The sequence below is a fragment of the Olea europaea genome, unplaced genomic scaffold, assembly GCF_002742605.1.
Source record: "Olea europaea var. sylvestris unplaced genomic scaffold, O_europaea_v1 scaffold262, whole genome shotgun sequence".
Classification (NCBI taxonomy): Eukaryota; Viridiplantae; Streptophyta; class Magnoliopsida; order Lamiales; family Oleaceae; genus Olea; species Olea europaea.
In genome coordinates this window covers 239,681-254,153 of record NW_019244532.1, presented here as the reverse complement: position 1 = coordinate 254,153, position 14,473 = coordinate 239,681, and the positions used below count along the sequence as shown (strand labels likewise).

Here is a 14,473-nt window from a genome sequence, read left to right as displayed (position 1 = left end):
AATATTTTTAGAAAAAGTCGCACGCACTAAATTTATTTTTAGAAGAAGTACTCTCGTAAAATTAGTTAAGTGAGTCTAAAAATAATTTATTTATGTTAAAAATTCATTTTGACTTTTCAAAAACAGTGTTAATCCTCACTTTAATATTTGGAGCCTGTTTGGGAGTGATTTTGAGAATTGATTTTTTGACCGTTAGGAAAAAGTGGAGTCCACCTGTGAGAGAAGAAGTCAAATATGACGGCTGAAATAGTAAAATTACAGTCAAAAAAATCAATTTTTTGAATGGAAAAATCGGCCCAAACATGCCCTTGAATTTGTAGACCGTTTTATGGTCTCCCTTCTCCCCTTTCTCACTCTATGAAATCCGAATTCACACCCACGTCCTCTCTCTAAATTCTAAAAACACACCCTCGTTCTCAGTTTGAAACACAGACAAGTTGACTCTGTTTTTACTCCAATTCACACAGATCCTCTAGTGTGTGTATATATGATTGTTTCTGGATCTGCAAATGCCTGTTAACTCGATCGTATCAGCGGTCAACTGGGTTTCAAGATTTTCTCTTGCTGGATTGAAGCTCAATTTGGTAACTGCTATCCATTTTTATGTTTTTATTGCATTTATAAAATCGAAGTGTTCAGTTTTAGGGGCGTTGAATTTTGTTGGTGATTTTTTATTTTTTTATTTTTTGGTGGTGGTGGGGTGGGGGATTAGTGTGGAATTTGTGATTGGAAGATGAAAAACCGTATTGAGAATTACTTTAATTTGAGGTACATAAGTTTCAATAGGTGACTTTAAATTTAGGGTCAGTTCAGTTTAATATCAATTTCGGGTGAAAAGAACAATGTTTGAAATATGTAGAGCTCATTTCGATAGTGTTATTTATCTTTTTGGTTTCTGTTGCAATTTCTTTTTTCTTTTTCCAAAATTCAATATGTTCAATTTTGTGGGGCGTTGAATTTGTGTAGCACGTATTTCTGGATTGAAAGTTGAAATCGTATTGAGAACCTTTTGATTTGATATAGAGAAGTTTCAGTCTGTAAATTTGGATTGATCGCCACTCTAATATCATATTTTGGTTGAAAAGAGTAACCTTTAGTTTTTCAGGTTATGTTATTGCTATATCTAACCTTCACTTTGTTCAAGTTTCAATCAATTGAAATTCTCTTAGTTTGACTGTGTAATATCCTGATTTCCCCTATTTCGACTGTGAATGTCAATCTTCAATATTTCTTGCCTAGTTACATTTGATTTGCTTAGGTCCTGAGTTTTGTCTTGTCCAATTTTCCTGACTTTGAGGTTATCCTGGAATATGATAGCACCTACCTCATTTGAGGTTAGTCTATGATAAATTGGAGAAGACAATCTGAATAGAGTTGCCAACCTGTGGAAATTGAGCTTTGCAGATTTTCATGTTTATCAAGCAAATATGGAAACTGATAGGAGAAGCAACACACATTCAGAAGCTGCTAGAGAGAGTCTCGAAAGAGTTCATCCTTCACACGGGTAAAACCTTTATATTTCTATAATTGTTTTGCAGGAAAATGGCTTAATTGATTTTGTTTTTGGAATAAAAAAAATATCATATAATTTCAACGTTGTCAATCTTTAATTAAAACTCCATAGCCACACCTGCACTGTCAGCTTGATAAGTCAGTAATCATCTTGTCATGGAATTTGTGCCACCATAAAGACATATAACATTATTTGGCTTTTCCTGCAGGAGGACAAGTGGCCCCACAAGGCGTTCCACAAAGGGACAATGGACTCCGGAAGAGGTAAAAAATTTCATCTCCTTATAATTTCAGATTTTACATATTTATATCAGCAACATGTGTTTGTGCTTATAATTCTCTCTACAACTGTTAAGAAAGATCTTTATAATGGATCCCTAAGGAGGTTTTCAATTTGATTGTGCCAACGTGTTAAGAATCCATAGACATGCATTTATCTCGGGATGACAACATGATGTGCTGAGTAAATTGTATTTTACTATCATACATGTTAATTTGAAGAAATTCTCATGGAAAATAAACTCAGTGTTCCAACTGCCTGCATTCCCTTCTGGTGAACAGCCCTAATCGCCTGGTAGCATGGATATGTAGAGATGAAAATTTTCTGATATTAGGGATCTTTGCCTTTGGTAACAGTAAATAGAGATAAAATTGAGTCGGGCTGTGTATTGGTTATTTAAACCGCTTTATAATTTGGTTGCTAAAATGTTAGGCGAACAGTGATACCGCATGATTATTTCCTTCAAGATGTTCAAAGATGAAAATAGGCAATGTTTTTATCTTGGAACTTGACGTCTAAAGAAATGGATTCTAGTATTAGGGAGTTTCACCAATGAAACATTTCAGATATTAAGCCCCTGTTTGATCCTCATTAAATTACATTCCATTACATTTTATTTTTCTCTCTCCTATTTTCAACCACACAATCTTCCATAAAATAATATTACACGTAAATCGAAAATTTTTCCTTCTTTTTTCAATCACTCATTTTTTCAACAAAACACTATTCCTCTCATTTTCATTATAAAAAATGGGGGCCAAACGGGGGCTTAGGCACATTTGCCTGGTATAACAGTAAATAGAACTAAGAATTGAGTTGGGGCCAAGGAATTTTTTTTTTTTTTTTTTAGCTCAACCAATTTTGGTGGCTTTTTCACATTTAAATAGCAAAGTTAAAGAGAACTGTGACGTCAAGTGATTAATTCTTGGGTGAGTTTACAAAGAAAAAAATGCACCGGTCTGTCTTTATTATGGCCTATGATGCTCGGACTCTTCAAAAATGGAGAAGTGTCCGTGTCGACGCATGATATGGATACTGACACATGATATGGATCGGATCCTTGATTTTGCATTTGGACACGGTGGCAAAAGGGAGAAGACGGGGAGTTGGGGAAGGCCGAGGAGTTGCAGAACGAAGTAGTTGCAAAAAAAAAGGGGGTGGGGGACGATAAGCAGTTGCAAAAAGAAAAAAGATGGGAGGAGTTGAGGAAGACGATTGATATCTGCCCTAATTTAGGGGGTGTTTGAGCCTGGGAAATGTGTGGTTAAAAAATAAGGAAAATTTTTTTATTTGCGTGTAATATTATTTTATTGAAGAATGTGTAGTTGAAATGATATCAAATCACTATTTAAGAATGCATTTTTTTGGAATAATGTGGCTCAAACATGCCCTTAATGTGGGTTCTGGACTAATTTTTAATGTGGGCTATGGACCCACATTTTAATATATCATATGGGCCTTGAAAAGATGAGTTAATAAAATCATAATTATTTTATTTTGATTAATTGTATGATCCAACCCATTTAATTTAAATCTGTTTTGAATTAAATTTTTTTTTTTATATTTTACCTTTCTCGCAAATTCTGTATTATTAATTATAAAACTAAAAATACTTATATTACAATAAAATAAAATAGTTGCTCTGTTTTTAAAAAAAAAGTATTTTGTTAGACGGATCCCCATACCCGTATCCTAAATTCGGATCATTTTTAACCATATTCCCGTATCTTAATTTTTAAAATAAGAAGGATCTGACTCTTAAATATGTACCAATATCCAACACCCACACCCGAGTCCGAACATCATAGAAAATGGCTCTTGACCACTAGCATAATGGATTCTATTACGCCCTGCCCCTTCCCAAACATAAAAAAAAATGCATGATTTTCAAAATGTTCCCCCCTATTGTTAAAGGTTTTCTTTTCAGTTATCAAGTGGCTTCTGAAACATGAGCTTGGCCAGTACTCTTATGGTAAAATATTTACACTTTTAGTGTGGGTTGGATTTTTAAACATTCTAACAGTTCAACACCAAAATTTGGCATATAACTCAGCTTGGCCTTCTGGTAGAAGGTTCCTCTGTATATTCTTCTTATGGTCAATATAAAGAAAGTGCTTCATGGATTTATTACTCTGGGTTTAATGTTGATTTACATTAGGAGACAATGTTTTGACCATCATGCAGATTTCAATATTATATCATTTATTATACTAACAAAATAGATTTTTTATTTCATAGGATGAGATACTGTGAATTGCTGTTCAACGTTTCCAAGGGAAAAACTGGAAAAAGATAGGTAGGAAAACAAATTGAACTCTACTTGCTAGTTGCAGCTTTTGAAACCAGAAATAGGTTTGAGCATTCGCTGGCCTGTTCCACGTCTTTGTGTAACAAAGTCAACCTCGTTTTGCCATTCTTCCTACTGTCTTATTCAATATTGTCAATGCTCTCTGTTTAGTCTATGAAAACATGAATATGTTAGGGTGGGTGAACCTTTAATGATTACTCGTGGTTTGCATTTTCTTTCAAATCATCTGCTGCTTATTTAAAATTATCCTTTTTGCCCATCTCATTTAACATTATCCTTTTTACATAGACAATATTTTTAAATATAAGATTATGCTATGTGTAGCGGAGTGTTTCAAGGATCGAACCGTCGTACAGTGCCTACACAGATGGCAGAAAGTTCTTAACCGGAACTTGTCAAAGGTCCATGTTAAAGGTTTTGGGCTGCCTCGCTAAATCTTGTGTTGGTTGGGCCATTTATGTTGGGCCATTTTAATTACAACCGGGTTGCTGATTGTTAGATGAAAAACGTATTTTTGATACAACACGATTTTAGCCTCTTTTCAGGGATGAGAATCAGTCGTACGCGTGGCTTCATTTCAGCCCTTTGATCGTGACTATTGGTGTAGACAGATATATATTTGACCTTGGCCCTGTTCATATTTGAGATGCTTTTTTTAGATTTTTTCTTCTCTCCGTCTCTTCTACTTTTCTTAGTGAAAAATTAGGGTTTTGTCTCTGTAATCTGAAATTGATCTTTGTGATTGATAGTTGTTGTTCTTAGTGGTAATCTCTGATTGCTTAGTGCGAGATATAGAAAAATCAAAAGTGTGAGAATTTTTCAATTAAAGAGGCGAGAGAAAAAATCGAAGAAATCAAACATTTCTTCGTACATTTTGTAAACTGATTCTTGGTTGATATTAGTGGATCTCGAGCTAAATCCCTTAGTGGATGCTCAACGGGTGATTAGGTCTTACGACCGAACATCCGGGCCCTTTCAAGGGCAAAATCATATCCGGTGTTCTTGCTCTTTTATGTTCTGCAATTTCTTTGAATGTTTTTTACTCAAATTAGATCAAATCATAAGGTTTCGAAAATAACAGTCCATGGTCGAGAGAGGTTAGGAAAATGTTGTTTATTGCTTCCTTCTAGATTTTACCTCCATTAGTTACAAATTTGTTTCAATGATCTTTTAATAGCTTATAGAGGACCTGATTTAATACTCTTTATGACCAGGAGGATGAAATAATAGTTGATTTGGTGAAAAAATTTGGCCCGAAGAAGTGGTCTACCATTGCTCAGTACCTTCCTGGACGTATTGGAAAGCAGTGTCGGGAAAGGTAAGCATAGGAGTTCCTGTATCTCTGTGGTTTCATGTTTTTATATAGTTTTCCACTGATAAATGATTTTCAGTATTGATGCTTGAGATCATTTTCATTTTATTTATCTTTTTCTTTTTCCCTATTGAATTGTGCTAGTTTTGACTGATATCTTATCATCAATATCACTGAAGGTGAAAAATGAAGGTCTTTTTAGCTAGCATCTGTTTTGTCTCCATAATAGCCTTTATTTGCCGATACTATTCTTTTCCAGGTGGCACAATCATCTTAATCCTGGGATAAACAAAGAAGCTTGGACACAAGAAGAGGAATTGGCTTTGATTCATGCCCATCAAATATATGGAAACAAGTGGGCAGAGTTAACAAAATTCTTGCCTGGAAGGTATAGAATCATTAGCAGCAAGAAATAAATAAGAGCTATAACTTGTTCATCATCAGTATACCATGTTATTTCTTCTGGCTTATATTGCCTTTGTGTTGCTTCAATGTCCTTCTGTTTGTTGCTGAATGTTGAATATTTACCAAGTTATGAAATAAATATATGACTATCAGGTCCGACAATGCAATAAAAAATCATTGGAACAGTTCTGTCAAAAAGAAATAGGCCATTATTTTGGCGTCAGGCTTACTCACACAATTCCAAGGTCCACCTCTTGTCCATCCTGATCAATCAATGGTATCTTCTTCTTCAAAGGTGCAACAGAGTAGTGAAGATGATAGTGTTGTTAAAGATGGAGAAGAAGGGGAGGAAGTTTCTGATTGCAGTCAGGGTTCAGATGGCGGTGGTTTTTCTCAATCTTCTATTGACATGGTCAACACAGTTGTACAGAATAGAGGGGTGTGCAGAGTGACTGAAGGACTGAGTCATGAAATAGATCCAAGCTCCAGTCTAGCACCATGTTCTGAGGATTATCGACCAACTTTCCAAGATACTAAATTTTCCATGCCCGAAGATCCTTGCAAAGTGGGTGGCTCTACGAAATTACTTGAACATGATTTCTCTCTAAATTGGGGGACTCTTACAGGAAAAGATTGGCAGCTTAATCCAAATGAGTTACCAGATATATCTTTGTCGGATCTGGCTCAAGAATCATCAGGACTATTCATGCAAGGTTTAATTGACAACAATAATCATGAAACAGTACCCTTCCAACCTGAAACTTGAAACTTGTATGGGCTTGAGTGCTTCTACCTCCATGGGAAATTTGGTTGTTAGTTCTGATACACCTAATCCAAAAGTTAATTCAGATTGCAGAATGATGTATCCTGAACCTGGACATGATGGATGTTATCCCTCTGAGACTGTTATTAATCGTATTGATGGGCCTACAGATTCATTACACTCCCAGTCTTCAAATTATGAGATCCCTGAAAATGGAACTTTTACTCTACAATCATGCTTTTCTATGAGGTCTGATATGATGGGAACATCATTTAGTCTACCTACCCCAGTTCCTATGGGACTTGCTCCTAATGATGGTTCACTAGTTTTTCTTATCGATTCAAAGCAGTTCAACGATTCCTCACATGGAAATGCGAAGCAGGAATCTGTTCCAAGTATGCACAATGGCTTCGTTTATGCCAATGAGTCTGGTTGTTTTCCTTGTGATGATGGATCTGATGGCATGAGTGTGAAAGAGGAACAAGAAGAGGCAAAAGACATGCCAAAATTAGTTCCTGTCAATGATTTTGGCTCAGCATTATCGAATGGCATTCAAATTGGTTTTTCCTTGAATAAAGATCCAGTTATAACAGATGAACACAGGGATTCAGGAGTTCTTTTCTATGAGCCCCCTCGTTTTCCAAGTTCAGATATTCCATTCTTCAGTTGTGATCTTATACATTCTGGTGCTTATATGCAGCAAGAGTACAGTCCTCTTGGCATCCACCAGCTGATGATATCTTCCATGACTCCATTCAAGTTGTGGGACTCACCATCCAGGGACAATAGTCCAGATGCTGTTCTAAAAAATGCTGCCAAAACTTTTACGGGGACGCCATCTATACTGAAGAAAAGACACCGTGAATTGGGGTCCCCTTGGTCAGAAATGCGAAATGAAAAGAAGTTTGAAAGTGATTTGAAGCAGGAGTCATTTTCCAACTTGACCAGTGACTTTTCTTGATTGGGGGTTATGTTTGATGAGTGTATAGACCAGAAAGGATCGATAGTGGCATCATCACCAGAAGATAAAAGAAACTGTAAAGCCTCTTGCGTAGAAAAAGAAAATTGGAACCCTACCTTTGTAAAGGGGTTACAAGAGGCCAATGGAAGCATGTCAGTTTCGGAAGGCAGAATGATAGAGAAACCGTTCAACAGCAGTAAGGCTTTGACGAAGGTAAAAGAACCGAATGCTGTTACAGATGTCAACAATAAGGCTGGAGGCACTGATGCAGCGGAAACTGTGAGGTACTTGTTAATTTTCTTCTCAACCAGGATGGTGAAAGGCGTGATTGTGGAGTTCTTTATCTCTAGCAAATACAAATAATTGCTAAATATATAGTTTCTTCTCTGATTTGGTGAAATAAACCAGAAAAACAGAAGTCTAAAGCATACTACGTTCCTCAACTTTCTTTTGATATTTTATAACTTTGAAAGTTTACTTATTTGTTTTGTGAAATGCTTGCTTCTGTGTTGGGTTTCTTTTCTAACTCCTTTAGATGCATAGGCTTCTATATATATATATTTACACATAGAGAAGTCTTATTGTCAATTATTGTTTTTGCATATTATGAAATTGTTCAGATTTTGAATTTAGGAAACAACGCTTATGTCTCTTATCTGATATACTGAATGACAGAAAAACAACTCAGTTAAAGAGGGCCTTCCTCCATTTGTTACCTCACCTTTCTAATCTGATATTTGTCATATTTTTCTTTTATGATAGGTAAAAGAGCTAAATGGAATCATTGTTGAACATGATACAAATGACTTGCTATTCTTCTCTCCTGATCGTTTTGGAATTAGGAGTGACAGAGCAATTGGTTTAAGTGCTAAGGCTCATGGAAATAAGTTTTCCAGAAGACTAGATGCTCCATCAAAACATGTAGCTATTTTATCTTCACCAGAGATTCCCTGTTTGTCAGTTGTTTGCTCTCCTCGGATGTGTGCCATAAATGATGGGACTAAATTGGGACTAACATCTCTACAATCATCAAATTCTTTGGAGAGTAAGGATGAAAGTTCTAGCAGCGGTGTACATATTGATAACAAAAACACGCAAGTGACTGCAGCACCATACTTTTGTTAATTCTGTTTTATTCTTTTGTGTTTGTTAATTTGCCAATATCTTTTCTTTTGTGATTCCAATGGATTTTCTCTGTTTCTGTTTCTTATTTAATCATTCCTAGATTTGAAGGCACGCCTTTCAAATCAAATATTTGATCTCCTTCAGCTTGGAAATCCCCTTGGTTCATTAATTCTTTTCTAGCAGGCCCCGGAGTAGGTACAGATATAACAATTGAGGTATTGGAAATTCTGGTGCTCAAATAATTTGTTCAGTTTTTGTATACTCATTTTCTGGGGAAATTAATATTTTACTTATTTCACATCTCATAGTTGGGGCTTTTGTAGGACATTGGCAATTTTATGAGCCCGGGGGACCAAGGTTATGATGCCATTGGGTTAATGAAGCAGTTAGGTGAGCAGACAGCACCTGCACTTGCAGATTCCAAAGAAATTTTGGGAGATGAAACTCCCGAGACTATAATGAAAGGAAAGTGCTTTACAAACCAGGAAGCAAGTGCAGATGCCAAAGAAATTTTGGGAGATGACACTCCCGAGACTATAATGAAAGGAAAGTGCTTTACAAACCAGGAAGCATATAAAGAGAACATTGGCAGTCCAGCACACTGTTCTCTCTTGACCTCAATGTACTGGTATGATAATTTTGTACTGTCATTTTTAGCGCTTGTTTGGTACAGATTTTAAGCCAATTAAAATCAATTTTATAACCGTTGTTTCACTATTCCAGCCGTCATTTTTGAATTCTTATCTCACAAGTAAGATCCACTTTATCTCTAACGGTCAAAAAATCAATTAACCAAATCCCTACCAAACAAGCACTTAATATATGTTTATGACTTTGGTTCTAGATTGGGCAAAACTAGATTCCTATCATGATTAGTACTCATTGAGCTGTTGGAGGATCTATATTTCGAGTTTTTAAGATTCATTCAAACATGTCTGGGCTAGCTTAAAAGTAAAAGTTGCTTTCAAGTAACATTTTTGCTTTCAAACATATTTGGATAAGCTACCTTTTTCTCGCTTTTAAGTAATAAACTTACTTCGTTCGACAGTGATTCTTTAGCTTACTAACAAATAAAGTAACTTGTTTTTATTTTTGATCAATTTTAAAAGTTACTATTTACCTAATTAAACCTTTTAAGCTTAGGCAAAAGTGCTCTTTTAGATGTTTGAAATGTATCTTTTGTGTTTTGAACACAGCGCAAAGTGGACAATCCTTTCTACTGTAGCAAGAAATACAGTTTGCCTTCTCATCTCTTGAAAGAACTTATTGAGACGTCCAAGTAGTTCTGTAGATTTTTTATTTGGCTGAAATATCTGTAACTTTTTGTTCAAATTTCATTTGCTTGGAGTCATTTCAATTATTTCATTTAAATTACTTATTTACAAAATCTATACAGATGGAGAGGCGAATACTTGATTTTAGCGAATGTGGGACACCCAGAAAGGAAACTGGAAACTTCTCAAGCAACATTAGTTTCTCCAGCCCCTCTTCCTATCTGTTGTACTGTAGCAAGAAATACAGTTTGCCTTCTCATCTCTCGAAAGAACTTATTGAGACGTCCAAGTAGTTCTGTAGATTTTTTATTTGGCTGAAATATCTGTAACTTTTTGTTCAAATTTCATTTGCTTGGAGTCATTTCAATTATTTCATTTAAATTACTTATTTACAAAATCTATACAGATGGAGAGGCGAATACTTGATTTTAGCGAATGTGGGACACCCAGAAAGGAAACTGGAAACTTCTCAAGCAACATTAGTTTCTCCAGCCCCTCTTCCTATCTGTTGAAGAGTTGCAGGTAGGAAGGCATATATAGTTTCGTGCTGTAAAACTTAAGAGGCTGTATATTTGTACTGTTGTATTACAAATTGAATTCTTTCGTTGAAACACATGGATTTAGTTTAATCAATTATTTATAGGCTCTTTTCCTGCTCCGTTGTCAAAAGGCTTTCTATTATTGGACACATTGTACCTTTTTTTCCCTCTCGAGTATCTATACTGGAAAATTGATATTTGATGCTTTAGGGTGTGATCTTTGTTTGCCTCTCTCTCTGTTAATGGGCGTGCATGAATAATGTTGCTTTCGTATGCTGTTGAAAGTTTAACTGGTTCAGGGTTCAGGCAGGTGCTCGGATGCACATGATAGGTGAAAACCAGTGTATTTTTTGCTTCTTTACTCCTAAATTCGATCATGTCAAACAAATGGGGATACAATGCCCTTTATTTTCTTGAACTCTTCAATTCGATTGATGATGAATGGCACTGCAGCATTCTTGCCACAGAACCCAAGCCAATATCTCTCGCCATTTCCTCTTTAGTGTTCATAAATTAGTTCACACCATTGATCTAGTTGTATTCTGTTACGACTCAGATACAAAGAGTCGAACTCTTGTTGCTTTTAGCACTGACCTCTTAGATTCTTACCCTTACTGGAGGCTCCCAAAGCACAGTTCTCTTGGTCAAGCGTTTGTGTATGACTATGCTTTATTATAAGATTTTTGCACTGTGTTGCTCATTTCTCCACCACGACTACCTCATTTAGTGTCCTTGCATGTCGACCTGGTTCTAAAGCTTGCCTCTATCTTCAAAGTATCTTGAGCATGTTAGGCTTGTTGTTAGATGTTTCTCAATCAATTGTTTTGTTCCTCATTCTTCGAGAATTAAAAAGATCTTAACTGTTAAATTCACTTGGATAAGTTTTTGTATCCAAATGGTCACTCAAAAACTGTCACACACGACGACATTGAGTGCAACCCTACCACTTTTGAGCCCTTCTTGATCAATACCATGTAACTTTCACCGTGAAGCTTGCCTGCCGGGGTAAATGAGGACTTTCCGGGGTATTTTACATAACTAGTAATTCTCTATTGGAAAGGTGACAAATTTTCACACAAAAAGAAATTATCTTATTTTTATTGTCGAGCCTACGTACCAAACAAACTATTGATTTACGCTAATAATTTTTTAAGTCAGTAATTCGAAAAGTACTTCTATAATATACTTTCTAGGACAATTCAATGCTTTTTATTAAGGTTATTATGATATTTACCAAAATTTTCAAGAATATAGTAAATATCGAACCCTCCCTATTTCTTGAATCCTGATCATCTTTGAATTTATATATTGGTCTTATATTCTAAATCAACTCACATTACAACCATTGGACTTTTACAACAATCCTCTTCAAACATGTTTGCGTTTTAAAAGTATTTGATGAACAACTATGTTATCAAATGACAATACTACCAAGTCCTCATAAAAGGACAATAATACTAATGAAGTCTTCGTAGTAATTCTATGCTTGACAAAGGGAGGAGAACTAGTAAAAAAATTAACTTATTTCTTTATTTATAATTAGGGCTGTAAATGGATCGGATATGTCAGTATCCGATTCGATCCAATAAGAATAATTATTTGACCCGATTTCGATAATCCAACAAATATTTGATTGTTAAATCCATATTCGATTTTCTATGTTATTGTATACCTAATCTGATAATTTGATTCGAAATAGAAAAAATTAGGAAGATACAAATTTTATATTAGTAAACTTCTAAGCCATATAATTAAGAGGCCTAGATATCTTATTACCCAATTCTAAGCCCACCTATTTTTAGATTGCAAATCCTATGATATTATAGTGAGTATCCGATGTAGAAAGTCGAAAGTTGGGAACAATGAAAGCAGCTCAAACTGTTGGCCCCTTTGGTTGTTTAATTTATAAAATAAGTTAAATTTTTTTTATCTTATTTCATTTAATAAAAATTAAAATCTCTCTAAATACTTCAATTAAGAATATTATATTATTATCTAATATTATTTATTATATGTAAAGTATAATACAAGTTTCAAAATGAAAAAAAAGTATAATAAATTATATGATAATATATAAAATATATTACATTATATAACTGCTCAGATCAGGTTATTATCGGATCGGATTGATCTATATCTATATTTGCTTTATTTAGTTAACGATTATTGGATTCGGATCTTGATCAGGTTTTCAAATTGAAACCCTAAATTCATCTCCTATTAATTTCATTGGATTTGGAATCCATAGATAGTCCTACTTATAGTCGATTAGCTACTAACATTGCTCTATATTTATTAATATTCAGATCGATTTTCTTCTTCTGTATATATATCAATTTCAAGCTTATATTTAATCGTCTATTTTCATAAGCTTGCATCTATTGGTGAAATAACATTAGTTAGAAGATAAGATATTAAGAATCTGTGGTAAAGTACCCGTTCATAATTCAACAAATCAAAGTTGCCTTACTCTTAGAGCACATTAGTGCACCTTATTAGACTATAGAATATTGGAAGGAGGAATTAGTGGATGACAACGGGGTGAGTACGGGATGGGTCAGCTATTACCAACTCCATCTCGTCGGATTTTTTGTCACCTTACCCCGCCTTTATACTCGATTAAAATGCAACGGGGCGAAGCGACGGTCCTGCCTCATTTTATTTATTTTATTTTCTTTTTTTATGTCTTTAGTTAGTAAATATTATTACAATTTTATTTTTATTTTTTTCAATTTGTTAAAAACAACTTATTGTTATATATTGGTCCAGCCCATTATAAGAATTAACTGGCCCAAGTCTTATTTTGTTTGCAATAGGTTAAACATATATAATGGTCAGCAATTGTGGCTCTGAGACGTGTGACAGAGAGACAAAAACCTTGACATTCAATTGTGTGAGAGAAAAATACAATTCGCTGCCATTGTGAAGTCAAAATCGGTGGCTCCCATTGAAGAAAACAATACAATTGCTGGCGACAAAATTATAGAGGATATTGCAGAGAGAGCTGGATTGGAAATTCTGGAGAGAAGAAAAGCGCTGGAAATTGAGATATTAAATAAAGTGGGCTGCTCAATTTCAATTTGTGGTTTGGATTCACACAAGTTATTTTTCTTCTCTACATTATATAAATTGGGAATTTCTCTAAGATATATTTTGGATTTGTATTCAAAGTGGTTTCTCACAAAGTTGATCAAGTTGTTGATTTGTGGTGAGATAAATTATTGTCTTAGAGATAGATTATTGTGGTATTTTCAATTTGTGGAGAATCCAAGTTTTGGGGCATAAATTTGAACATTGTAATCTATATTAATTATTATAGTGGATTTTTGGCCGAAGTTGCCCCATGGTTTTTTCACTCTACATTGGAGAGTTTTTTCCACATAAAAAATTTGGTGTTGCGCTTGCTTATTTTTGCTTGAATTATTTATTTGCATAGTTAATCGTTCTAGTTAATTGCTTGGATTGGTAAAATTATTCTTGTAATAATTGAAATTGTCTAACAAAGTGTATCAAAGCTCAGGTTGTGTAGGTGTGATTTTATTGCGGAATAAATGGAGAATACTTTGGGCACTATGGTTAAATTGTCGGCTTCAAATTATTCTATTTGGAAGCCTATGATGAAGGATATCTTGTATTATAAGGATTTACATGAACCTATTGAAGGTGATAGTGCTAAGCCAAGCAATGTGAGTGACGGTGACTAGAAGAAGATGAACAGGAAAGTCATTGGATATATTAGACAATGGGTTGACATTAATGTTTTCCATCATATATCTCAAGAGATAGATACACATAGTTTTTGGGAAAAAATGGAGAGTCTCTATGAGAGAAAGACCGTTCAAAATAAAGCTTTTGCTATTAGAAAGCTTGTGAATCTGAAGCTAAAGGAGGGAAAATTAGTTGCTGAGCATTTGAGTGAATTCCAAGACTTGATAAATCAGTTGACCACAATGAAAATAGTGCTAGATGATGAGATGCAAGCACTATTACTTCT

General features: G+C 34.7%; 1 pseudogene; it reads left to right on the top strand.

Moving 5' to 3' along the window:
* The first annotated feature begins 345 nt into the window (after positions 1–345).
* LOC111383172 lies at positions 346–10,177 on the top strand (annotated as a pseudogene).
* Positions 10,178–14,473: the final 4,296 nt, after the last annotated feature.